At 41.4% G+C, this 25953-nt stretch overlaps 1 protein-coding gene across 3 annotated transcripts in view; it reads right to left on the bottom strand.

Annotated features, from left to right (window-relative positions):
* MOB3B (MOB kinase activator 3B) overlaps positions 1 to 25953 on the bottom strand; it is a 201605-nt gene that overhangs the window by 152701 nt on the left and 22951 nt on the right. The window contains exon 1 of one of the 3 annotated variants that reach the window (XM_034967275.3): positions 16954 to 17231. The exons of the other annotated variants lie outside the window; for them this stretch is intronic. The gene's annotated coding sequence lies outside the window, so the exon portion shown is untranslated. Of the gene's footprint in view, positions 1 to 16953; positions 17232 to 25953 lie in introns of those variants that run through there. 3 annotated transcript variants of the gene reach the window in all.

Genomic DNA, 25953 nt, shown 5'->3' with positions numbered 1-25953 from the left:
AAAAAGAAGGAATTTTAAGGATGTAAGAATATAAGAAAGAATTAAGAGAACAGAAAATTATAAATATATAAGTAAATCAATACAAGCACTGACTCTATAAAAGAATAAAAGAAACGATGCCTTGTGGAGTTTGAAAAATTATATAGACTTAAAATACTCAAAGGACTAGTGTAAGAACTGCGGGGAGGGATAAATAAGAAGGGTGTTATTCAAAGGAAGGTAAAACTATTGATCACTTTAGAATTTAGTAAGTTAACGACGCATGCTATAATTACTAGGCTAATCTCTGAAAGAATAAAACAGTATGCCTTTCAGAGTGGTACAGAAGAAAAAACAGAGTGAGACAATGAACTCGCTCATCCATAAAAAGACAAAAAAGGCGAGAAGAAACATAGAAACTGTGCAACAAACAGCACAAAAGACTCCAGCAGATATGGACTAAAATATATCGGTACAGTTAATTATAACAAATGTAAATCAACTAAATGCTCCAGCTAAAAGATGATGGCAAACTGAAATGCTTACTGGGGCAGAGTAGGTCACATAACTGAGTAAACAGCCAGGTGTAGGAAAGCAACAACCCAAATAACCACAACTGATGTCTCCTCAGGGTCAGGGAGACAATAGAGTGTGGTGGCACCTGGGGTAAACTGGTAAACGTGTACCTGTCTAAGGAAGGTAGTTCTTTTTTTTTTTTTTTTTTTTTTTTTTTTGAGACGGAGTCTCGCTCTGTCGCCCAGGCTGGAGTGCAGGAGTACAGTGGCGTGATCTCGGCTCACTGCAAGCTCCGCCTCCCAGGTTTATGCCATTCTCCTGCCTCAGCCTCCCAAGTAGCTGGGACTACAGGCGCCCGCCACCATGCCCAGCTAATTTTTTGTATTTTTAGTAGAGATGGGGTTTCACTGTGTTAGCTAGGATGGTCTCGATCTCCTGACCTCATGATCTGCCCGCCTCGGCCTCCCAAAGTGCAGGGATTATAGGCGTGAGCCCCCGCGCCCAGCCTAAGGAAGGTAGTTCTTACAGATCGTTGCCATGTGGGAATACAGTCCAATGTCACATATGTTAACTTTCAAAAACCTGGGAACTCGGAGTTTTATGGGAAATCAGAATTTTAAACATCAGCCATGAATTTTTTTTTAAAAAGCAAACACTGAAAAAAGGAAATAAAATGCTATTGATCCAGTGGAGGGAAGAAAAGAGATAAGATGAAACAAATGAACGAAAAGCACGGTAAATAAAATGCAAAAACAAAAAAACATAAAGCAAAAGGGTGGAATAAAAAAACAACTCTTTCAAACCACTGAAACATGAATGGAAGCGAAGGCTTATGCTAAAACGCCACTGTGATCCCCACCCTGTAATTTCCGCCCTGTTCAACCTTATCATTTGGCTGAAGAGACCTAACATTAAAGGATGGGAAAAACATTAAATAATCCAAACATAAAGCACATGGAGCCCCACTGGCCACTCAAAACTCATAATAATGTCTGGATGTTTGTTCCACTAGTTCTGCTTACACCAAGTCTCCTTTGGGGGCTTACTGGATACCTGGGCTTATCTAGCTATTAAGAAAAACGGCAATGTTAAAAGGAATGCTCTGTGCCTAAAAGAATGGAGAGGAGGAAGAAGAGAAAGGATAAGAAAAATACACAACATTCACCTTAAGTTACTTTTTGAGCCAGTTCCTGGAATGTCAGTTCTTCCCCATAGACCTTACTATGAGGTAAGGTCTCAAATGTTCAGTGTGGCTTCCAAGGCTTTTCAGACCTGGCTCAGTTGCATCTCAACCTCTGCCTCCACACCATTGCCCGTGCTGGTGCCCCTGCCCAGATGTCTTTATCTCCCCATCTGTACTTCCAACCAAACCCTTTCCAAGTGAAGCATTCTCTAAAAGTTGCTTGAGGTTCCTGACAAAATCCCTATATAAGGAATGCACCACATGGCTATTTTTAAATTTGGTTGTACTCTGCAAAAATTTGTGTAATGAGACAAAGAAAATTGTATTCATCAGAAGGCACATGGGGAAAATGGGTTGGCCTGAGAAGGCTGCTTCTGGAGAGAAATGAAGCCAGGATAAGGACTGGACTCTTTTCCTAGAGTGTCTTGCCTTGAACAGGCCTCCTGCTAACCTGTCTTATCCACTGGAAAACATAGCTACAGCGCTTACAGTTTAATATTTTTAAGAGGTGCACATAAATATTTGAGGGCTTAAAAGAGATTATTGTTTCCAAAACACAAAGAGATAAACATGACAATTACCAAATGTTTAAGTAAATGTCTACAAATATATGGTACTTTTTTTTTTTTTTTTTTTTAGACGGAGTCTTGCTCTGTTGCCCAGGCTGGAGTGTAGTGGCGCCATCTCGGCTCACTGCAAGCTCCGCCTCCCGGGTTCACGCCATTCTCCCGCCTCAGCCTCCCGAGTAGCTGGGACTACAGGCGCCCGCTGCCACGCCCGGCTAATTTTTTGTATTTTTAATAGAAACGGGGGTTCACCGTGTTAGCCAGAATGATCTTGATCTCCTGACTTTGTGATCCGCCCGCCTCGGCCTCCCAAAGTGCTGGGATTACAGGCGTGAGCCACCGCGCCCGGCCAATATATGGTACTTCTTTCATTGTTAAATCTAACAAATTTCAATAACATTTTGTTTCAAAATATTTTAAAAATATTTTCTTTTGCATGAAAACAATTAGTAAGTTAAGCTGACTTTCTTTTTAAGAATTCTTGACTGCATAGCTCCTGAGAAAACAGAGCCAATCATAAATTGAATGACATACTTACAGTCAAATGATTTCAAAGGCCCAATTATAAAGGTGCTTTTCATCGCTTGCTGCAAAGATTATATTTAATGTGAGGTGTGGGTGCACGTTGTTATGTTTGGTATGCTCGTGGGCAGAAGAGGAACTAAGGCCTCAGAAAATCTTAAAAGACCTGGTCCCATGTACAGCAGGAGGGTGCAAAGAGAGCTGGTATTAATAGGATGTGAAGCCACGCAGGGGGAAATGGCAGAGGTGTGTCACAGCTGAGTGGTCCATTTGCTGCTGCTCGCCCTTCATGAATGAAATCTTCAAAACAGCTACAGACTCTGGAAAATGCTGCTTTCCACTGGATTTCTTGTAGGAAATAAGGGTTTGAGTCCAGGTGACAGAGCCACTAAGGAGTGCCAGGGCAGGGTGAGGGCCCATAACGAGCTTATGATGCCAAGCTTTGGGGTTCAGGCCAAGTTCTTCCTGCATCTTTGAGGGGCAGGGATGCCCCAAGTGAGAATTGTTACCTGCATTTCATAATGTATGCTCTTCTCAAAATGCAGGTCCTATCACAGTTGTCTGGAGCTGAGGGTGAGTTGAACATAGAAGTGATCAGGAGTCTTTCTAAGGGCTCCCATTCAGAGGATCCCATTAATTCAGAGAAAAACGGGAAGAGATAATAAACAGCCATCACAGAAGACACTGATCTAACAAGGTCTCCCAGCATTTCCACAGCAGCCCCCTGTCTGCCATGTAGGGGGTTGAGAAGGTGGGCTGTTTGCTTTCAATTATAATGGGTCTATGCTAAAAACAAAACAAAAACTCAGGTGGGAGTAAGAAGCCATGGCAAGTGGACATTTCTCCCTGTGCAAAACTGATGAGTGGGAGGCAGTAAGAAGACAGCAAACTGAAGTGCATTATTTTTCATTTATTTTTACTTTAAATAAAAAGCATAAAGAATTTGAAAATATTTTGTCAGCCTTCAACCTTGGAGTCACTTTAACCTATCCACATTAAAGGGCCACCATAAAGGCTTCAGGAATAGCAGTCCCAGGATAATTCCCTTCTGTTTGCTTGTTCCTGTGCATTTCATGTCTGCCCACCTCCTGAGCCTTGCACCTGCCCTGTGGGTTTGGTGCTTGCACAAATCAACCCCCTGACCCCCGGCCTCCTCTACCCTGCCCTGAGAACTCAGCGTTCCATGCATCCTCAGGCTTTTTCTGCAGGCTGTCAAACCCAGGCATGAGCTCACCAGGGTACCAGCTAGTAAACTACATCCACACAGTCAGGTTGAGGTACCCACTTTAGAAGGGGACTCTGGGACATGGAGTACAGTGACCATTATACCTCAGTTAATGGAAACTTGACTCCCAGCCTTTAACCCTGACAACACATGAACCACCCTGGAAAATTGGCCTTGCCAGTATTTTTAAACAGACCACAGATCCAAGTTCGAGACAAGTGTTTTGCGTGGCCAGATGGACAGTTTCAGCTGGATGTCTCAAGGGCATCCAGTCCACATATTGATAATATATCAATAACAACAAGGATCATAGCAAATACTTCTATATATCACTTATTCTACAATATTAACTCATTTAATCCTCGAAACAACCCATGAGGTAAGTACTGTTATTATTCCTATCTTAACAGATAAAGAAGCTGAGAAAGGTTAAGTAACTTACCCAACAACAACGTGGCAAGGTAGGGACTGTGGAGCTCATTTTACACAGGAAGAAAATGGGTTCACTGAGGTTAGGTGACTTGCTTGTAGAACCAGAACTGAAACCCACCTCTGCTGGCTCTGAAGCCTGTTTCCTTTCTAGGTCTCAAGGCCTCTCCAACACCACTATTTCTGTTAAGAGCTACATCTGTCTCCCAATCACAAAGCCCCAAATGTCAGCATTGCCTTGGGCAAATCTCACTGATTCTGTCTCTGGAATGTCTCCAATATTAGCCCCTTTCTTTGCACTCCAATGGCTCCTGCTTTACATCCCACTTTCATATCGACTTTTGTGTGGACCATCTCAAACTGATTTTACATCCTACATTCTCTTCCCTCTCCTCTCTACCCTCATGGAAAATTACTCTTCTTTAAAACACAGCTCTACAAAATGTCAACAGCAGAATTACCATGATATCAATTTTTCCCCCTTGTTCTCTTCTATGTTTATTGAGTTAAAGGCATTGAGATTATATTCCTTTTGTAATAGGAAAAAAATGGCAGAAATAAAACACTATCTAATGATGTTAAGTCCTGTATGTATAAAACTCACCAACACTATTGCTAACCACATAAGCGCAAAGTCACTGAGCTGAAATATTCAAGACTTTTTACAAAGAGAGTCAAAAATCTATAATTTGTTCAATCAATATTTCTTGAGCACTTGGTACACTAGGCTGGGTTTTCTGTAATGAATGAAAGATATAACTCTTCTCTTAATGGAGCTTACAGTCTGGTGGGGGAGAAGCCATTAAACACACATACATGACGTACAATTACAAATTGTGCTGGGTGCCAGGAATGAAAAGAGCAAGTTCCACAAGACAGGACAACGGGCAAGAGCTAGTTTCGATGGTGGACCCAGGAATGCCTCTTTGATGAAGATACTTGTGCACAGAGACTAGAAGGATTCAGGGTGGCAGTATTAGAAGCAAGTCAAAGAGTATGAAGAACTTCCAACGCAGGAGGACTGGTAAGTGAGAAGACCTGTGTGTAAACCTGTAAGCCAATACCTATCTAAAGTTTCATTTGATGAAATGTATTAAGACTTTTAAGAAGAAGATCTGGAACAAGAAATCCAAACAATTAATAGGATAGAAAATTGATCACTTCTGCCTCTGGCTCAAATTTGAAGCACCCTTCAAAGCATTATGGAGGCAATGAATAGAATAACTTCCTATGTCTTGAGTAATCACATCCCAAATGAAGAGACGCATAAGTGGATCAAGCCTAACTAAAGCTAGTCCTGTGGCATCCAAGTGTCAGGGTTTCATATTCGATTAAAACTTTCACCTGGCATTCAAGGGCCCGCATTCTGATTACAATCTAATTTTCCAGCTTTATGTTAGTTAGTTCTGGCCTTCTAGAGATGAGAAGCAGAAATCCACCCAGGCTAGTGTGACTCTGGGGAGAAGTGGTGCTTTAAGAATTTAATGGGAATAAAGAAAATATGAGGTTCATATGAATCTAAACAGGAGTTAAAATAGGACTTGGCCATGTATAAAGTGGAAAGACTCAAGGCAGCTTAAGAATGCTTAGTGTTGGGGCTGGGCGTGGTGGCTCACGCTTGTAATGCCAGCATTTTGGGAGGCTGAGGCAGACGGATCACTTGAGGCCAGGGGTTCAAGAACAGCCTGGCCAACATGGTGAAACCTCACCTCTACTAAAAATACAAAAATTAGCTGGGTGTGGTGTCACATGTCTGTAATTCCAGCTACTCAGGAGGCTGAGGAACGAGAATCACTTGAACCTGGGAGGTGAAGGTTGCAGTGAGCCAAGGTCTCACCATTGCACTCCAGCCTGGGCAACACAGTAAGATTCTGTCTCAAACTAAATAAATAAATAAATAAAATAAATAAATAATTAATTCTTAGCGTTGGGAGGCAATTCTCCATAATATTTCTATAAGTCATGCCAGACTATATTTTCTGGGATATTTGCATAGCAAACAGCCTAGGAAACTAAAGATAGTGTTCCCCTGCAGATCAGAAGGCACATGTGTTTCCTGATTAGCATAGTAAAGACAGAGAACATCCCCTGCCCAGAGACCTGTTTACATTCCAGGGTAATAAGCTTTATTACCCTGGAATCATCCATCTCTGGAGGGGAGGATAGGCATGTCTCCTTATAAAATTGGGGTTTTCTAAAGCTCAGTGTTGCTCAGCTGTGAAACAGACCCCTATGTGCACAGTATCCACCTAGGCCCACATCCCCATCACCTCCATGAGACCTGGGGGGCCAGGGAGAACTGATGATGCAGACATAATGCTCATGCTGCCTGATGTACCACAAGTAATAAACTAAATAGGTACATTTGGGTTCATTATTTCCTTTCCAGCTGATCTAGTAGCTTTCTACTCTAAGCTGCTCCTTAGGGGCTGCTTGGCCACTTGACCCTTAGAAGCAAGAGTTCGAAGATTTTTCACTTTTGCGTATGCCATTAAAATGACTCGACTATTTCCATAGATTCTTCATGTACATCTTTCTCACCCTGATGCTATGGTCTCTTCTCTGCTTATTGATTCTGCTATGCTGTCATCATGGCTTCTGCCTTCTCTTAACTTGGTCTTGCTCATGGTCTTTTGTGTGCATCCTTGTAGATTTCACTTCTGACTGTCTGATAATCTTTACTTCCAAAACCAAACTTCTGAGAGAAATAACCTATTGGGACAATGTGTCCCTGAATGGACAGAGATTTTCAAGGCAGGCCAGTCCCTAGGTCTGCCAGTATGCAGACTGGCTCCCCTTGAGTTAGGTGACCATCATGATGATTATTTATCTGCTGTTTCAGCCTCAAACCTGCCTTACTACATTTCTCTGTGTTTCCCCTGCAGCTGGAAGTCTGCAAACAACTAACTGGTTTCCTGTTATGTTGTATCCATGGGAGGCAGAGGAGGGACAGCATCAGGCAGAATAAAGAGAGACTTTTCTTGCATTTAGCTCTAACTTGTGAAAACTGCTGTAGTAGCAGCAAGGGTAAGGGTAACTCAGAACTCCAACCATATCACCCAACTCAGCAACATTCACCCCAGTGGATATCAAGGTACACTGCAAACATAATGTTTTACACAGAGATCCAAGATTGGTATCACATCTCTCTTTTTATATTTATTTATTTATTTTTGAGATGGTGTCTTGCTCTGTTGCCCAGGCTGGAGTGCAGTGGTGCAGTCTTGGCTTACTGCAGCCTCTGCCTCCCAGGTTCAAACAATTCTCCTGCCTCAGCCTCCTGAGTAGCTGGGATTACAGGCAAGCGCCACCACACTCAGCTAACTTTTGTATTTTTAGTAGAGACAGGGTTTCACCACATTGGCCAGGCTGGTCTCGAACTCCTGACCTTAGGTGGTCTACCCGTCTCCGCCTCCCAAAGTGCTGGGATTACAGGTGTGAGCCACTCCGCCCTGCCTGGTGTCATATCTCTAAAGGGGTCATGGCATACCCATCGAGTAGCACTGACAACCAAACAGGATGCCCCTTTGCTTATCTAGAACACTATGGAATGTGGTCAGCACAGAAAGGAGAAAGTGCAGCTTACATTACGTACACATTTCAAGGCTGCCTGTGCTCACTTATGTTGTGCCAGGGCTGACAAATTGACTGGCATAGGGCTATACCATTCCATGCCAGGGGCTCAGAATTGTTCCTACTTATTCTGGAAGGACTGGTAACTTACACAGACTAAAAGAGTGAGACATGATGTTTCAAGTGATAATATCTAGCGGGGATTTTAGATAATTATGGCTCCCACTGTAGTTTTAGAAAATGTGGATACTGCCGCCTGGTCTTCTTCCTAGCCATTTTGGGTTTGCTTTCCAGCTTTTCTCTGGTGCTTCATACTCACTTTTTGCACTGGCATAGCCTTTTGTCAACAGTATTTCCATTTACTTCTCCTAGTCCGTCTTTCTCTTTCACTTGTGGTTTTCTTCCCTTGTCATTTAAGCATTCTCAACTACGCATAGAAATCCAACAGAAGCCTTTTGTGTGGGGGATTCCCTCAGCCCCAGGCAGTCCTGAAAGCAGCAGGTGTCTCTGCAAAGGCTTCTGTCAGACCTTAGACTTATACCCAGCAGCTGCTAATCCTGAGCTCTCACTCTTAAAAAGCAGTAAAATAGACTTCAATCAAAAACAAGTATGGTGGGAGTTAACTCCCTCATCTTGAGCTTGAGCCACACTTGCCTTGAAATTTTCCAAAAATTCACTAAGCTAATTTCTCTCACTATGGAAAGAGAGAAAGGCTATGTTGTGGTATACAATGCTGCCTGTGATGGAGGTGGTGAGGCATAAACTTCCCTAATCGGAAGATAAAGGCTAGCCACGTATGTGGGTGATTATGTGGGTGATGGGGGTTGGAGGTAGCTTCCAGGGCACTGGAGCTACAAGTAGAAGCACAAATTTTCCTGGCTGGAAACAGGCCCCTAGAGGGAAACATCACACCAGATAAGGAAATAATCTTTTTTTTTTTGGTCCAACAGGGCACTAAGGCTCATTATCATATGCCAAGTAATGTCCACCTATACAAGAATACACAAACTAACTTCTTATGTTATTAACACAAATGTATCTCTAAAACAGTCACATAAGCTAAAAAACAAAACAACTATTAAACTTGACTTTATATTGTTTATGGATTCATTCACATATATAGTAAATACTCTTTAAGGTGGTGAAACAAGATATTAGGACAGCTACTTAAAGTTCAAAAGAGCCAATGTGCCTCTTTTGCCCACTGTTTTGAAATGGTGATACAGCCAAATTTCAATCCATCAACACACTTCCCCTCTGCATTGCACACACAAAGCATCACCTGGCTGGGTCTCTTGTTCGAGCTCTCTGTAAAAACATAGAATTCCATAGCATTACTTTAACAGCATTTGGTCCAATCCCCCTACTACAGATGGGTGTGAACTAAGGCTCATGCCTTCAGTGAGCCAACAGGTATAGAGGACCTACCACATATCAGGCGAAGTTCTAGACCCTGGGGAGACAAAGATGAATGAGACACAGTCCTTGTCCTAAAGGTGCTCATGGTTTAGTGAGACAGATTAGACACAGACACACACACTCACACCCCTGCAATAAAATATTAAAAGTATTATTATGTGTGTTTGTGGAATTATGAGATTCCTTGCAGATTAAGAAGCAACTAATAGTGTTTGAGAGAGGGACTCAAGAAGAGTTTCCCACAGGAGATGAGATTTGAATGTGGGCCATTTAAAGATGAATAGGAATTTGTCTGGTAGGAGACAAGAAAGGGCATCTGAAGCAGTGGAAACAGCATGTGCAAAGACATGTAGTGTGAAAGCACCTGGTCTCTTGGGGAGGAAGCTAGGGTGGCTCAGGAGCTGGGAGTAAGGAGTGGGAGAGGAGGTCTAGATGGGTTCCTTGACTTGCCGTAAGGTCCTACAGCAAAACAGCTCCAAAGCCCACCTAATTAGGTTTCTTGACTCTCACTCCAGTGCTCTTTACACTGGACCTTGATGCTTTTAGCACCAATAAAATGTAGCCACGTGAAACTAGAATCATTTTTAACATAATAAATACCATCGATGCTGTAGGCACAATGGGTAGCTTAAGAGAGGGTCTGAGGAAAGCCCAGAAAAGCAAATTCGAAGGAGAAATGTAACAACAATGACACCTACCAGAATAAAAAGAGTATTTATCAAAGCCCTAGACAGCACATCATACAGCCTTTTTTTTTTAATTCAGAAAATAAAGGATACCAGGACAGAGGAAGATGATAATAATAGTGATAATAATTGCAACAAATGGTCCTAGTGTCTCATACTTTAAAAAATCCTCCTTTGTATATATTATTTCTTCAGAATGATGAGATAATTATGTAGTTTGGTTAAAATTAATATGCAATCCATAACTAAAAAGAAGAAGACATATTATTTACAACTGTTCATTTGAAGCTATCACTGTTGTCAAAATATAAATCAGATGCCTTCATGACGAGGAATTTGGCACCAGTTCCACATAAGCCAGAAGGTTAGAAAAAGAGAAAAAGGAAGTGTATTCATGCTATTTACTAAGAAAAAAAAGTTTTCTCCACAGATGATGGGAGGCTTTGAAGTTGTGCAAGAGAGCACAGCCACCGACAAGGAGAAATAAGTGTGCAGTGTACTGTTACAGCATTTTGGGGCCCATGTTGAATTTGCCATAATAAGTCTATTTTCTGTCCAAAAAATGGTCAAACAGTTTATTTTCGGAGATTAAAAAAAGACATATATCTGTGTCAACCATTCTTTTTCCATATTCTAAATTAGAAAGATAATTCCTTAAAAATCAATATAGGTGGTTGGGCGCGGTGGCTCACGCCTGTAATCCCAGCACTTTGGGAGGCCAAGCAGGCAGATCACAAGGTCAGGAGATTGAGACCATCCTGGCTAACATGGTGAAACCCCATCTCTACTAAAAATACAAAAAATTAGCTGGGCGTGGTGGCAGGCGCCTGTAGTCCCAGCTACTTGGGAGGCTGAGGCAGGAGAATGGCGTGAACCAGGGAGGCGGAGCTTGCAGTGAGCCGAGATCACACCACTGCACTCCAGCCTGGGCGACAGAGCAAGACTCTGTCTCAACAACTACAACAAAAATCAATATAGGAATTTGCCTATGTTCTAAGCACCTTTATTTGATATCACTACTTTTATAGGCATATCTCTTTTAAAGTCTTGTCTGAGATACCTAAATGGAAAGTAGTTTACTCACTTCCCTGCTCAAATTGAGAATCCTTGTAGTGAAGAAGAAAGAATTTTGCAAATGAGATTTGAGAGTAGAGAGGGATGTCCATGACATCTTAAGAGCAAATTGCAGGGTATATGCACATAGCTGTTTGTGCCTGTTTGTATGAGGAAGGAGAAAGTTGTGGAAAAATATGAGCCAGTTTGTGGATGCTGGTTCCCACTGTGGGGTAAAAATGAAGGGGGATTACGGAAGAGATTAACTTTTTTCTTCATATACCTGCATAAGGTTCACACTCATTATAATGATCATAAAATGTCACACTTTTCCTTTAATTGAATAGAACAGATTAAATAGAAAAAACTTGACAAGAAAAATAAACCCCAAGAATAAAGATTTTTTAAAACACTAAAGAATGGATTTACCAAGCATTCCCTGAGCAAAATGTATTCCACAGCAAAGAAATAGGCCCAGGTATCAAACAGGTAGTCTGCCAGCGAAATGCTGCCCAAATGACTCTCAAGGTGAGGTCTACCTAAAGGTTTTCAGAAATGAAATTCATCTAGTATCTAGCACCATAAATTAGCAGACCAATAGGATTTAACCATTTACCAAAATTGCATCTGGGAACTGATAGCCGCCAGGCATCATGCTAGCAGGTTTACAGCAATTACTAATTGCATCTGGAGCAGAAGGTAATTAACTCCAGTTTTAGAGCTATTTGGGTTTAATGTACTAACTTTCTGTCATGAAGCTGACAGATAAAAAGAAACTAAGTATGAAGCATGCTTTCAGGGATACGTCTCCAATGTTTGGGAGTCTGTGTGGGTACTGCAGGGGAAAGGGCAATGCTTTGGAACAAAGCAATCCTGCATTTAAATTCTGGTTCAGCTATTATTTGCTGTGTGGCCTGGACATATCCCTTAACTTCTATGAACGTCTGTTTTCTAGGGTGCAAAATGGGGATAACTATTCCTATCTTACAGGCTGTAGATGGAAATGAGTAAGATCATATACTAAGCTACTTAGCAGCCACACTTGGCAAGCAATAGACACATAATAAAGGAAGCTATTATTACTAAATCATTCCAGTACACCTTGATCAAGAGTGGGCTCACTCTGCTCAATGTATGTAAGAACATACATTTGGGATTTTTTGTTTTGTTTGGTTTTTTGAGACAGAATCTTGCTCTGTCACCCAGGCTGGAGTGTTGTGGGAAGTCAGGGACCCCAAACGGAGGGACCGGCTGAAGCCATGACAGAAGAACGTGGATTGTGAAGATTTCATGGACATTTATTAGTTCCACAAATTAATACTTTTATAATTTCTTATGCCTGTCTTTACTGCAATCTCTAAACATAAATTGTAAAGAATGCAGGCTGGGCGTGGTGGCTCACACCTGTAATCCCAGCACTTTGGGAGGCCGAGACGGGCGGATCATGAGGTCAGAAGATCAAGACCATCCTGGCTAACATGGTGAAACCCTGTCTCTACTAAAAATACAAGAAAATTAGCCAGGCATTGTGGCGGGTGCCTGTAGTCCCAGCTACTCGGGAGGCTGAGGCAGGAGAATGGCGTGAACCCGGGAGGTGGAGGTTGCAGTGAGCCAAGATCCTGCCACTGCATTCCAGCCTGGGCGACTGAGCGAGACTCCATCTCAAAAAAAAAAAAAAAAAAGATTTCATGGACACTTGTCACTTCCCCAATCAATACCCTTGTGATTTCCTATGCCTGTCTTTACTTTAATCTCTTAATCCTGTCAGCTGAGGAGGATGTATATCGCCTCAGGACCCTGTAATAATTGCATTAACTGCACAAATTGTACAGCACGTGTGTTTGAGCAATATGAAATCTGGGCACTTTGAAAAAAGAACAGGATAACAGCAATGTTTAGGAAACAAGAGAGATAACCTTAAACTCTGACCACCGGTGAGCCGGGCGGAACAGAGTCATTTTTCTCTTCTTTCAAAAGCAAATGGGAGAAGTATCGCTGAATTATTTTTCTCAGCATGGAACATCCCTGGGAAAGAGAATACGCACCTGGAGGTATAGGCTTATAAACAGCGCCCCCCAGGTGCGCCTGTCTCTTATGGTTGAGACTGCAGGGGTGAAATAGACCCCAGTCTCCCATAGCGCTCCCAGGCTTATTAGGAAGAGGAAATTCCCGCCTAATAAATTTTGGTCAGACTGGTTGATCTCAAAACCCTGTCTCCTGATAAGATGTTATCAATGACAATGGTGCCCGAAACTTCATTAGCAATTTTAATTTTGCCCCGGTCCTGTGGTCCTATGATCTCGCCCTGCCTCCACTTGCCTTGTGATATTCTATTGCCTTGTAAAGTACTTGATGTCTGTGACCCACACCTATTTGCACACTCCCTCCCCTTTTGAAAATCCCTAATAAAAACTTGCTGGTTTTTGTGGCTTGTGGGGCATCACGGACCCTACCGACATGTGATGTCTCCCCCGGACGCCCAGCTTTAAAATTTCTCTCTTTTGTACTCTGTCCCTTTATTTCTCAAGCTGGCCGATGCTTAAGGAAAATAGAAAAGAACCTACGTGAATATCAGGGCAGATTCCCCAATACTGGAGTGCAGTGGCGCGATCTTGGCTCACTGCAACCTCCGCCTCCTGGGTTTAAGTGATTCTTCTGCCTCAGCCTCCTGAGTAGCTGGGACTACAGGCACGCACCACCAAATGTGGCTAATTTTTGCATTTTTAGAAGAGATGGGGTTTCACCATATTGGCCAGGCTGGTCTCGAACTCCTGACCTTGTGATCTACCCGCCTTGGCCTCCCTAAGTGCTGGGATTACAGGCGTGAGCCACCATGCCCCACCAAGAACATACATTTGTAACAGTGCCACCCCTCCCCCTATTCCACATAAGAGTTGTGGTCATGTGACAAATTTTGGATCCTGAAGATCTTGTTAAAACGCAAATTATGATTCAACAGTTCTGGTTCAGGTGATGCATGTCTAGTGAACTGCTGGTGATGCTGATGCTGCTAGTCTGTGGGCCACAATCAGAATGGCAAGGTTCTTGGGAAAAACTGCTATATATTAAAATAAAATGGGCCAGGCAAGGTGGCTCACAGTGTAATTCCAGCACTTTAGGAGGCTGAGGTAGGAAGATCACTTGAGCCTAGGAGTTCGAGACCAGCCTGGGCAACCTGGTGAGACCTTGTCTCTACAAGTGATTTTTAAAAATCAGCTGGGCTCAGTGACATACACCTACAGTCCCAGCTATTCAGGAGGCTGAGGCAGAAGGATCGCCTGAGCCCTGGAAGTCAAGGCTGCAGTAAGCCATGATTGTACCACCACACTCCAGCCTGGTGACAGAGTGAGACCCTGTCTCCAAAATAAATAAATAAATAGATAAATAAATAAATAAAATGAATGGAGCTGAGGGAGTCAGGAGGGACCGTGAGGCAGGGTTAGCTACTCCATCCCTGTTCCTGCATGCCTGAGGGACATTTCCACCATAGCTCGTGCCACACTGTATTAGTTTTCCCATGCCTGTTCCACTAGGCTGGGAGCTCCTTGAAGACAAGGAACCCATCCTGATGGCTCCAAGGGACTGCTGGACTCAATTCAGACACTCAATTCAGGCTATGTGTAAATAAATGAATGAAGTAATGAATCCATGAATGTATGAAATTCATGTAATGAATGAAATTAAGGGAAATGACTGTTGGTTAGTGTATTAAAGTCTAAATGGGTTCAAACTTCCTGTTTCCGAATTACTGGACTAACTTCATATATTACCAGTATTGAGAGTATTAAGTGCTTTATTGAGTTTGATATCCAGGCAAGAGAACTATCAGGAAAGATTAATCCTGGACATTCACTTTAGAAAGATAAAGTTTCAAGAGTTCCCTTTACTGTAACACACAAAAGAAAGACCCAGAACTCCCTTTTCTCAAGGGACATCTCCTATCCTGGAGGAACAGTAAGTACAATTCCCAGCATATCACTAGGACAACATCATTTACAAAACAATCGTGCTGGCAGCATACTGTTATAATTAGCATAGATTCTCTTCTAAGGCACTTAGAAGCTTTATCTCTCTATGCTAATCAGTTTAAAGGTTCTCTAAGCAATATCACTAAAAACAAGCAAAAAAACTCTCATTACTTGTATGACAAAATACAGCAAGCATTCCAACTGAGTTGTCACATCAGTGTCCATTTTTACAATTAACTCATGCTGTGTTTACATGCTTAATCCTACTGCAGGAACAAGTGGAGATTAAGTTTGCCAAGTAAACCACTATAGCAAAGTCTGGTTTTATTGCCAGCAGATAGAAACCTGTTAAACCCAGAAGGACCACTGAAAGTGTTAAGTTTCAATGGACAACAATAGGAAGCACTTGCCCAAACGTGATCTATTTACATAGCATGCATTCTTCTGATCAGAGTCTCAGGTTCTTCGATTGGTCAGTTCAGGGCCTGCCTTCCTACGGCTCTTTTGTTGCAAATTGGGACGTCACGTGTAAGGACAGTATAATGTCAACTTCTAAACTTCTCCAGGTACATGTAAAAGTTTAGTTCTACAGCCTAAATATTAAAAAATATGGATGTGGTTAACCGTGGTTCATCTCAATAGAATAATATGACTCCAACAAATATGAGGCATTCCATTTATAATAGGGAAACTGTAATTAGGTGTGTTTTAAAATTTAGCTCTGGTTTAATCAAGTCATCCTAAGCAGTCCAACATATTAGTCTTTGTCAGTAAAGGAATCCATCCACTCTAAACTCTCCCTGGGCTTCTGAAGAACTTTAAAATTGTTCATTAATTAATGCTTTCAGCACTCCTGCGGCCTCATTATGCTGTTGTTATTAAGCATTTTATTTTCTTGGTCCCAAGGGTTCCCAAAGCAAATACATGTTCCCCAGCAGACATTTATGTTTTCCTCCAGAAGAGTTGGTTTTCCATTCTTGATCTAAAACATGTTAATTAAAACGATGGTTAATATGGCCCACACTTTTCCCAAACATTTTCAAAGTTGGCAGCATTCCATTCTCCTCTTCCTATATTCCAAGAAACTCCAGCAAGTAATTAGTCTTCTTCATAGAGTAAAAATATCTAGACAAAAGCAGTCAAAGAATATTCTGAGTAGCTTCCCAGAAAGATATTCTTAGAAAAGCTCCCTGTTTGGGGCTCTTATACATCAGAGAGGTTCAATTCCTACAAACTTTGTGGAGGTTACCTTAAAGGCCAACTACCTGTTGACTCACAAATCACTTCTGGGAAATTTTCCTAAGGAAAAATCATGGATTTGCACAAAGCTTGGATGTGAAAGCTTGTGAATGTCTTTATCACAACATTGTTTAATATTTAAATTCAGAAAAACCTAACTTCCCAAAAATCATGGAGTATCCATACTATGTAATTCTATATAGACATATGAAAAGCTTTAATAAAATATTTAAGGATATTAAAATATTTATGATTTAGTATTATACAAATATAAGCAATGAGAATAATTTCTAGAATTATCACAATTTCCTAAAAAATATATATACATATTTGACTGTAAAGAAATAAACTCACAACTTACTAATAATTAGGTCTAGTTTCAGGTGATTTTAATTTCTTTTCTGTAGTTTCCTAAATTTTTGTAGTTTTATATGTTCTAAATTAAATATATATTACTTTGTAATTAAAATATAAAATGTTTTACTTATTCCTTTCTCTTAGCAATGTGAATATAGTCTTCCTACATGGGGAATTAATCACTAGATTAGTAGGAAATTAATGAAATTAACGATGGATAAACAAAAAGTTAACTTACCACATATATTTGGTTTTAACTTCTTGTATGTAAATAAATTCCTCCCAGTAGATTCTCTACCAACTAGCTCCAGTTTCTACTAGCTGATCCTTGTTTAGAAGCAGTCCACTGATTTTTAGTAAATCAAAATGAAACTCCAAGAAAGACAAGAAGATGAAATGTGAAAAGGAAGCTGGCCTTGGTGCTATGCACAGTGATGGAAACCATGAATATGAATAGATGGAGCATTTGGACAGCAGGATAATAGAAGAGGGAAATGCATTCATTTGACAGCTGCCAACTCCCCCTCCCTGCACTGTCACTTCCCGGCTGCCCACCCCCTTCTCCGGGCCTTGATTCCCAGCCCGCAGAAACGCCGTGGTGCCTGTAGCCTCTATGGTGTTCTCACACTCCAAAAGCGCAGAAGATAAAAGGCCACTGTGTTGAAAGCTTGTGCCTCATAGAGTAACAACGGTGCTAAAAGTGCTTAAAAATACGTTACTACTTTTCATATCAATCACAGCGTTTTCCAAGCTACTCCCCAATCTACTGTGAGGTACAAGGGTGAGCATTGTTTAATTGGCTTTGGGAGTCGTATGAGCTGTGCGAGACCTTTAATTAGAGGAGCTGGTGGAATAAGCGCGTGATGTGTGTGTTAGGGAGGGGCGGGCTGGTTCTGCCATGGTCTTTGTAATCCCTTTGCAAATGCACCTTTGGACAAACTTAAAAGAAAGTAGAGGAAAGTTAGAAGAACTTGCTTCTTACTAAAAGAAGTTCAAGGTAGCAGTACCCTAGGTTTTGTTCATGTGCCTAATCTCTGAATTCAAATACCACTTAATAATGATGCTTAAACTGTTTATTCTCAATGTCAGAATGTTCTCATCTAGGTCAACAGAGAAAACCCTGATTTGTAGTACTGGGGTCTCATCCCAGAGACTGTTGGTGCTGAGGCACATGCACCATTGAAAGGGGAAAGTTATTCAGTGCTAGCAGCAGTTGCTATGTAGAGATAAAGACCTGACATTGCTGGATCTTCTGATTCTTTAAGAGTAATTGGAAATCCATTTTTTAGGTGAAATCTGTATTTTTACAGGTTGATAACTTAAAAGAAAAATCAACACTTTCTATGAGCAAACAAAACATCTCTGTGGGCCAAAATAGGCCTGTGGACCTCTGATTCAGGAAGAAGAGGATCTTAACACAAGATTTTTTAAGCACATTTTAAAGTGCACCAAATTTATCTGTATATGCATAAATTATTATCCAATAAATTCAGTAGAAAAGAACCATGAATTTAAATTCTAAACCACCTGACCAATTTATCTGAATCAGCTCCTAAAATCATTGGGTCTATTTTCCTCCTTTAATTAAAATAAGAATAATCTACTAAAGTTTTACAATTTAAATATTGACAATTATATTTATTTTTGCATCTCAGAGCCACTGCTGATGTATTTCTTTTATGTATGAAGAGACTGAGGAACAAGGAAAAATCACAGAAAAGCCAGAGGATGCAAGAGTCCTGTCTCTTTATGATTCAACAATCAAATAAAAACCTTCTCTAAAAAATGACCAAGAAAGCAAGCTTATTAGGTTCACGAACAGAGTCATCACGTAAACAAATTACTTTTATAATAGTCCCAGTAAAATGATCTCAGGTTCTTATTTAAAACTCATGGAAAGGAAATATGTCGGGTTAAGACATCTTTATCTGTTTTTAACAACTGGAATATTAATCATATCTAATTCAATGTATATTTCAAAATGAGTAACTCACATATTCACAGCACTGTCCAAATTAATGAACAGTTCCCATTTCCTAGGACTGATACTTTAACATTTACTAATTTGCTTTCCACACTGCCATTTCTCGTTAGAATGGCAACTTCTAGTTTGTGAAGGAAATGAGTCATTCCATGCAACTATCCCACCTTCTGAAGGACAAGTCACAGCAGGAAATGAATGGCTTTTGGTTTTTTTTTCTGCACTAGTACAGGAAAACAATGTATCTAATACTGAAGGATCTGAACTTTGGGACAATCACTTTTTCTAGATATTGTTTGCAACTTTCAGAACATTCTTATAAATTAATGTAAATTAGACAGAATTATAATTTTGCCATTGTGTTATGTTGAAATGAAATCTACAGCTATCACTAAATGTTTATGAATTTTTCATCTACAATCAACCTTTCAATTAGTCTTATACAAAGTCGGTCTCAAGTTAGATTTCTGGTTTTTACATCTAACTTAAATACATCTTGTGGTTAAATGCTGTGGAAGGTTTGACTAGACCTCAGAACTATCAATAACTTATAAATAATGGTTAAAAATCACCATTAAAGTGTGTATAGCAGAAACCTAGAACTGAAATTCACTTGAATTGAGTCTGGTTCACCTTATTTAGTTTCTTTCTTATTTAGTTTCAAATTCCCTGTGCTGGCTGGGGGGGGTGGGGAGAACCCTGTGACTTATAGATATATAAAGTGTCTTGTGAGAAATGCAAAATTCCTTTGTAAAACTACCTTATCATGCTATCCAAATTATAGAAAGCACAAACAAGTGTCCTTACTTAGACAAAAGGCTACAGTAACCAAAACAGCATAGTACTGATACCAAAACAGAGATATAGACCAATGGAACAGAACAGACGCCTCAGAAATAACTCCACAAATCTACAACCATCTGGTCTTTGACAAACCTGACAAAAACAAGAAATGGGGAAAGGATTACCTATTTAATAAATGGTACTGGGAAAACTCGCTAGCCATAGGTAGAAAGCTGAAACTGGATCCCTTCCTTACACCTTATACAAAAATTAATTCAAGATGGATTAAAGACTTAAACATTAGACCTAAAACCATAAAAACCCTAGAAGAAAACCTAGGCAACACCATTTGGGACATAGGCATGGGCAAGGACCTCATGACTAAAACACCAAAAGCAATGGCAACAAAAGCCAAAATTGTCAAATGGGATCTAATTAAACTAAAGAGCTTCTGCACAGCAAAAGAAACTACCATCAGAGTGAACAGGCAACCTACAGAATGGGAGAAAATTTTTGCAATCTACCCATCTGACAAAGGGTTAATATTCAGAATCTACAAAGAACTTAAATAAATTTACAAGAAAAAAACAAACAACCCCATCAAAAAGTGGGCAAAGGATATGAACAGACACTTCTCAAAAGAAGACATTTATGCGACCAACAAACATATGAAAAAAAAACCTCATCATCACTGGTCATTAGAGAACTGCAAATCAAAACCACAATGAGATACCATCTCACACTAGTTAGAATGACGAACATTAAAAAGTCAGGAAACAACAGATGCTGGAGAGGATGTGGAGAAATAGGAATGCTATTACACTGTTGGTGGGAGTGTAAACTAGTTCAACAATTGTGGAAGACAGTGTGGCAATTCCTCAAGGATCTAGAGCTAGAAATACCATTTGACCCAGCCATCCCATTACTGGGTGTATACCCAAAGGATAATAAATCATGCTGCTATAAAGACACATGCACACGTATGTTTATTGCAGCACTATTCACAATAACAAAGACTTGGAACCAACCCAAATGCTCATCAATGATAGACTGGATTAAGAAAATGTGGCACATATATACCATGGAATACTATGCAGCCAAAAAAAGGATGAGTTCATGTCCTTTGCAGGGACATGGATGAAGCTGGAAACCATCATTCTGAGCAAACTACCACAAGGACAGAAAGCCAAACACTGCATGTTCTCACTCATAGATGGGAATTGAACAATGAAAACACTTGGACACAGGGAGAGGAACATCACACACCGGGGCCTGTCATGGGGTGGGGGGTGGGGGGAGAGATAGCATTGGGATAAATAACTAATGTAAATGATGGGTTGATGGGTGAGGCAAGTGAATCACTTGAACCCAGGAGGTGGAGGTTGCAGTGAGCCAAGATCGCCCCACTGCACCCTAGCCTGGGCGACAGAGTGAGACTCTGTCAAAAAAAAAAAAAAAAAGTGCTATTTGTGAGATACGGATCTACATGAGCAATTTAATGTACTTCCAGCAAGGGAAAGTAGGGAATTGAAACTGTTAGGGTAGCCTTTTGTTTGCTTGACAAAAAAAAAAGAGAAGTTATTAGGCAAAAGGAATTTTAAATATTACAGTTCAAGTTTTACCTGTAGTCCTTGATGCTCTTTCAGGAAAAAAACACTCACTCTCAACAAAAAGGGCAAAGACTAGAATCTGACCCTGTTTGTCCTTCCCTTTTTTTGCCATCAATTTGCCTCTCTTATTTCTTCCATATATACACCATCCTTCTCCCTACAAATGTGACAGATCTCCAGTTTCTAGTCATGATTTGCTAAGCATAGTGCTGCATGCTCTACTTACATACTTCACTGCCTGTTATCAGATCAAATGAAACAATGAGCGAATTCTCCGTTTCAAAACCACAGCAATCTTTATATCCTCAGGTCCAGCACTTTAGGACTTGGAGTCATTGATCTAGGTCTCCCACACAATATCAAACCAAATAATACTTAATACTAATTCCAAATACCTCTTCCCTATTCATATACTTATTTTAGGATTTAATTTATCTTTCACTCTTTCTGTGAAGTCTAGGGACTGGACAGCTACCTCTTTAACTTGTCATCCTGTACTTAGCATTTTACCTCTGAATAACTCACAAACTACAGTATACCCCAAACCAGATTAAAGGTATGCATTGGATATAGTGTTTAAGCACAAAAACACCCATCAGCCAACTGAGGACTGTTGTGTGAAGACTAATGTCCTGAGATGGCCAAGTACACATCAGGTGTCCCTTTCCTCCCCAGGAACACGGCCAGGGCAGCCATCAGCTAAGGAGACAGAAGCTTTTCTGGCTTCAGAATCTTTCTTAACACAGCCTCTCCAGGCAGCCACTACTGAAGGGTCAGACTTGGTCCTCCAGATGAAAAGCTTTTGTCATGTGGCCTCCAAGCCCTCAATCCACCAGGATGCCCAAACTAAATTCTTACAGACGGGAGTATCTTCAGTCTTTCTAAAGAGAATGTCACAAGAAAGTAGGCAGGAATCTCTTTTTATCCAGGTTTTAGCCTAAGTGTTAAGATCAGCAATTCTAAAACATGGTGTCAGCCCTTTGTGACAAAGTCCTCTATTATCCTGTTCATCTCCCTGCTGAATTCTTAGCAACCTCTCTCAGAGATCTGCAGACCCTTTTTCTTGGGGGAAAGAGGTAGTTTCCCAAAGCTGTAAGTGTTAGTTCAGAGAATGAGAGATGCTGACTTCATTGTTTCCCAGTTCAGTGAAGCAGGAGCCGGACTTCAGGCATCTAATTCTCCTCAAATAAAGAGCTAGGGGTGACTAGACTGGAAGAAGAACCTGACACACGTGTGAGGTCTAAGAACCAGAAGAAAAAAGGAGGGAAAGGGAAGGACTGGGAGTTGAAAAAATTTCAATTTGCCTTTACATGGTACCTATATTTTACTAGAGGAAAAATTGACCACGAATGTCAAATGTAGTAACTTTTCATTTCAAGTTCTTGTCCTCTCCATCTGCTCCAATTCAGAGCCCAAATGCCCGAAAAGGGCAAGATAAGATAAAGTAACGAGACCATCAACTTCTCGCAAATTAACAAGTTACCATAAATGAAGATCAAAGTGGAGGCGGATCCAGCCCCAACTGGCTGCTGTTCTTTGGGAAGGAGAGGTGGCCACTGTCCTAGAAGGCGGCCCTGCCTTCTCCATCAGCAGCAGCCTCAGTCAGCTCTCCTGTGCTCCTGTCTCTTCTTCCTGCATACTCTGCCCCAGATTCTGACTTGAACCTTGCTAAAATACTGATTAGCCCTCTGTAAAGTTTGGCTGTCCAGTGGCACCAGAATCATAGAATAATCAGGGTAGTGGACCCTGTAATGTGCCATCAGATTCCTTTAGGACTAGGGCATTTATTCTCCCAGTTGGGAGTGTTAGAGGCTGGCAGCTTTCAGCTGAGGGCCTCTCAAAGAAGCATGCTTAGTTAGAGAGAGCCACCGCCCTGGAGGGAGTTTGCCCTCTTGGGGTTGGGCAACCCACAGCCAATGACTGGCTGATGGAGAAACATAAAGGCCTTGCCCCCTTGCCTTAACTCAGGACCACTCTTCAGGCTGTCCCGGCTCCAGAGCCCCCTGTGCATCACAGCCATCTTCTCCCTCTGTTCCGTTCTCCTGCTTTCATTCCCCTGCCAGTCCTTGAGGCCAAAAGCAGTCCCTAATCAACCTCCTACATGCAAATCACAGGGTCTCAGAGTGAGATTCCTGGATAACTGAACTGTGACCATCAGACACAAAGTACAAATACTGCTTCATCATCTTTTGCTCAACTTTAAATTCATACATTATTTACTGACATCCCTAATGCTTGCATCAGCCACATTTATACTTTGGCTTTCAGCAAACTCAAGAGGACATGGCTAGGCTGCCTGTCCCTCAGTCCAGTGATAACAATGCTACTGCAGGATTTGCACCATGATTTTAAAAGATGCAGTCCTCATTTTGTGTGGTTCTGATATGCACCCATTTCAGTGAGCACAATTTAAATGACACCCATCCTACAACAACCCTGTTCAAATTTCAGTTACCACAGGATATTATAGTAGTAACTGAATGAAGTATGCTCTTCAGCCCACACTGCAAAAATGACAGATGCATAGCACAACCAGCGGCCAATCACATCACTTCTTTCAAAGACTGTCAGTGACTGGCCTGGTCACTGCACATCTGAGCAGTAGAGTGACACTTGGCCCTGGGGCTTGGGGAGATAAAGGAAGGACAGCAAGAAAGCAGGACACACTAGCCAGAGGGTGGTTATGGCTGACCTCCTTGACTATCAGAGTCCTGAACAGGAGCAGGGCCTTAGAAGGGGTCTGGAAGCATGTCAATCCATCCACATTCAAGCACAGGAAAAGTGGGACCAATATCAAACCTCATTATTCATTTCCCACCCCTACTGTAACACATTACCACAAACTTAGTGGCTTCAAACATCATAAGTTGATTTTACAGTTTGGAGGTCAGGAGTCTAAAATGGGTGGCAAGGCTGTGTTACTGCTGGAGGTTCTGGGGGAGAATCCACTTCCTTGCCTTTTCTAGCTTCTGGAGGCTGCCTGCATTCCTTGACTTGTGGCCCCACATCACTCTGACCTCTGCTTCTGTCATTGCATCTCCTCAGACTCTCGCTTGCCTGCCTCCTTCTCATAAGGACCCTGTGGCTACACTGGGCCCACCCTGATAATCCAGAACAATCACCCATCTCAGTATCTTTAGTGTAATCGCATACACAAAATTTCTTTTGGCATGTGAGATAACATATTCACAGGCTTTATGGATGAGAATGTGGACATCTTTGGGGAGCTATTATTTTACCTACCATACCCCATCATCTTATGGCAAATGACTGGTGTTCTCCTGGACAGTGTCCTGCATTCAGCTGCTAGAATGACAGGGCTGCCTGCAAACATCTGTGTCTGTACCTAGACCCCCCCGGGAAAGGGCAAGAGTGAAGGAATGACGGCCTGGTGTTCCTGCCCCAAATCAGCTTTTCCCAAAGGGCTACTTAAGACTCTAGTCCCTAGATACATTCTACATTAAAACCTACCACTTTCCCGTGAATGTGGGAAGTACTGCATTCACACTTTCCTTCTTGGACACTCACAATTCATATTAGCATAACAAAGATCCTGAGATGTTCTACAGTAAAGAAACCTCTTTGACTTGCTTAACTCTGAGTTTTCTAAATGTATTTTCACATAAAATAAATTTAGGAAGAGGTTGGGAATGCTGTACTAGCTTATATTCCAACTCTGGCCAATGCCGTGCAAACAGTTCTGCATGAAGTCCACAGACCTCTCAGGCCCTCTTAAAAGCTTAATGCATGAAGCTGTCTTACCAGAATTATATTAATTCTCCTGGAGTGGTTTCTTCTCTTGCACCAGCCCTTGGATGCACTTTGGCAAACCCTGAAACTGCCTATTGACTCACACGTGCAAAGTATATGAAGTGACACATTCTTCAGGTGTCTCAGCTCTGCTTGGAAACTCATTTCCCGGAGAGCCATTTTTTCCCCCTCTCTCTTCCTTCTCTTTGACTCTGGCTCTCAAAACTAAGGGGAAAAAATGACCAGGAAATAACGTGTCACCAATTACACTCATGGGCTTTTACCTCTCTCTCTCTTAGCTGTCAAATCAAATGCCTGGGCAGATTGCCACATGGAAACTAAAACTTTTTTTCATTTAGCAAATGAGGTGCTGTTATCAAAACAGAGAAGCATTGCCTTATTGCTGGTGTGTTCCAGGCTGCAGCTCTGGATCGCTACTGCAGTGGGATGGTTGACTCACAAGTTTTTCTTGGGAACCACTGGAAGTCTTGGAGGAACCACAGAATCTCAAACAGAAGGAAACTTAGAGATCACTCATTTAAATTTTCTTCTGGAATCCTAGACTCTTTATTTAATATCCCCAATTAAGAGGCTTTTAATTCATGTTTAACGTATTTTACAACCATCATCTACCTTTCAACTACTACTCACTTGAACAAAACTTCCATCCTAGAGAACCAGGTAATTTGCCAAGCCCGTACCAGGCTATGTACCTCTTGCCTGTGTCTGAAATGTCTCCTCTCATCTACCCCCATTTTTCATCATCACAATAGCCAATATTTATTGTATATGTTCATATTCTGTATGGTAGGCACTGTGCCAGGCCCTTTAATTATGTCAACTTATTTAATCTTTTTTTTTTTTTTGAGACAGAGTCTCGCTCTGTCACCCAGGCTGGAGTGCAGTGGCTTGATCTCAGCTCACTGCAACTTCCGCCTCCTGGGTTTAAGCAATTCTCTACCTCAGCCTCCCAAGTACCTGGGATTACAGGTGCCTGCCACCGCACCCCGGCTAATTTTTTTTTTTTTTTTTTTTTTTTTTTTGTATTTTTAGTAGAGACGGGGTTTCACCATCTTGGCCAGGCTGGTCTTGAACTCCTGACCGCATGATCCAT

The sequence above is a fragment of the Pan paniscus genome, chromosome 11, assembly GCF_029289425.2.
Source record: "Pan paniscus chromosome 11, NHGRI_mPanPan1-v2.0_pri, whole genome shotgun sequence".
Classification (NCBI taxonomy): domain Eukaryota; kingdom Metazoa; phylum Chordata; class Mammalia; order Primates; family Hominidae; genus Pan; species Pan paniscus.
The sequence above is the reverse complement of the archived record's forward strand: the minus strand, read 5'-3'. Positions and strand labels throughout refer to the sequence as shown.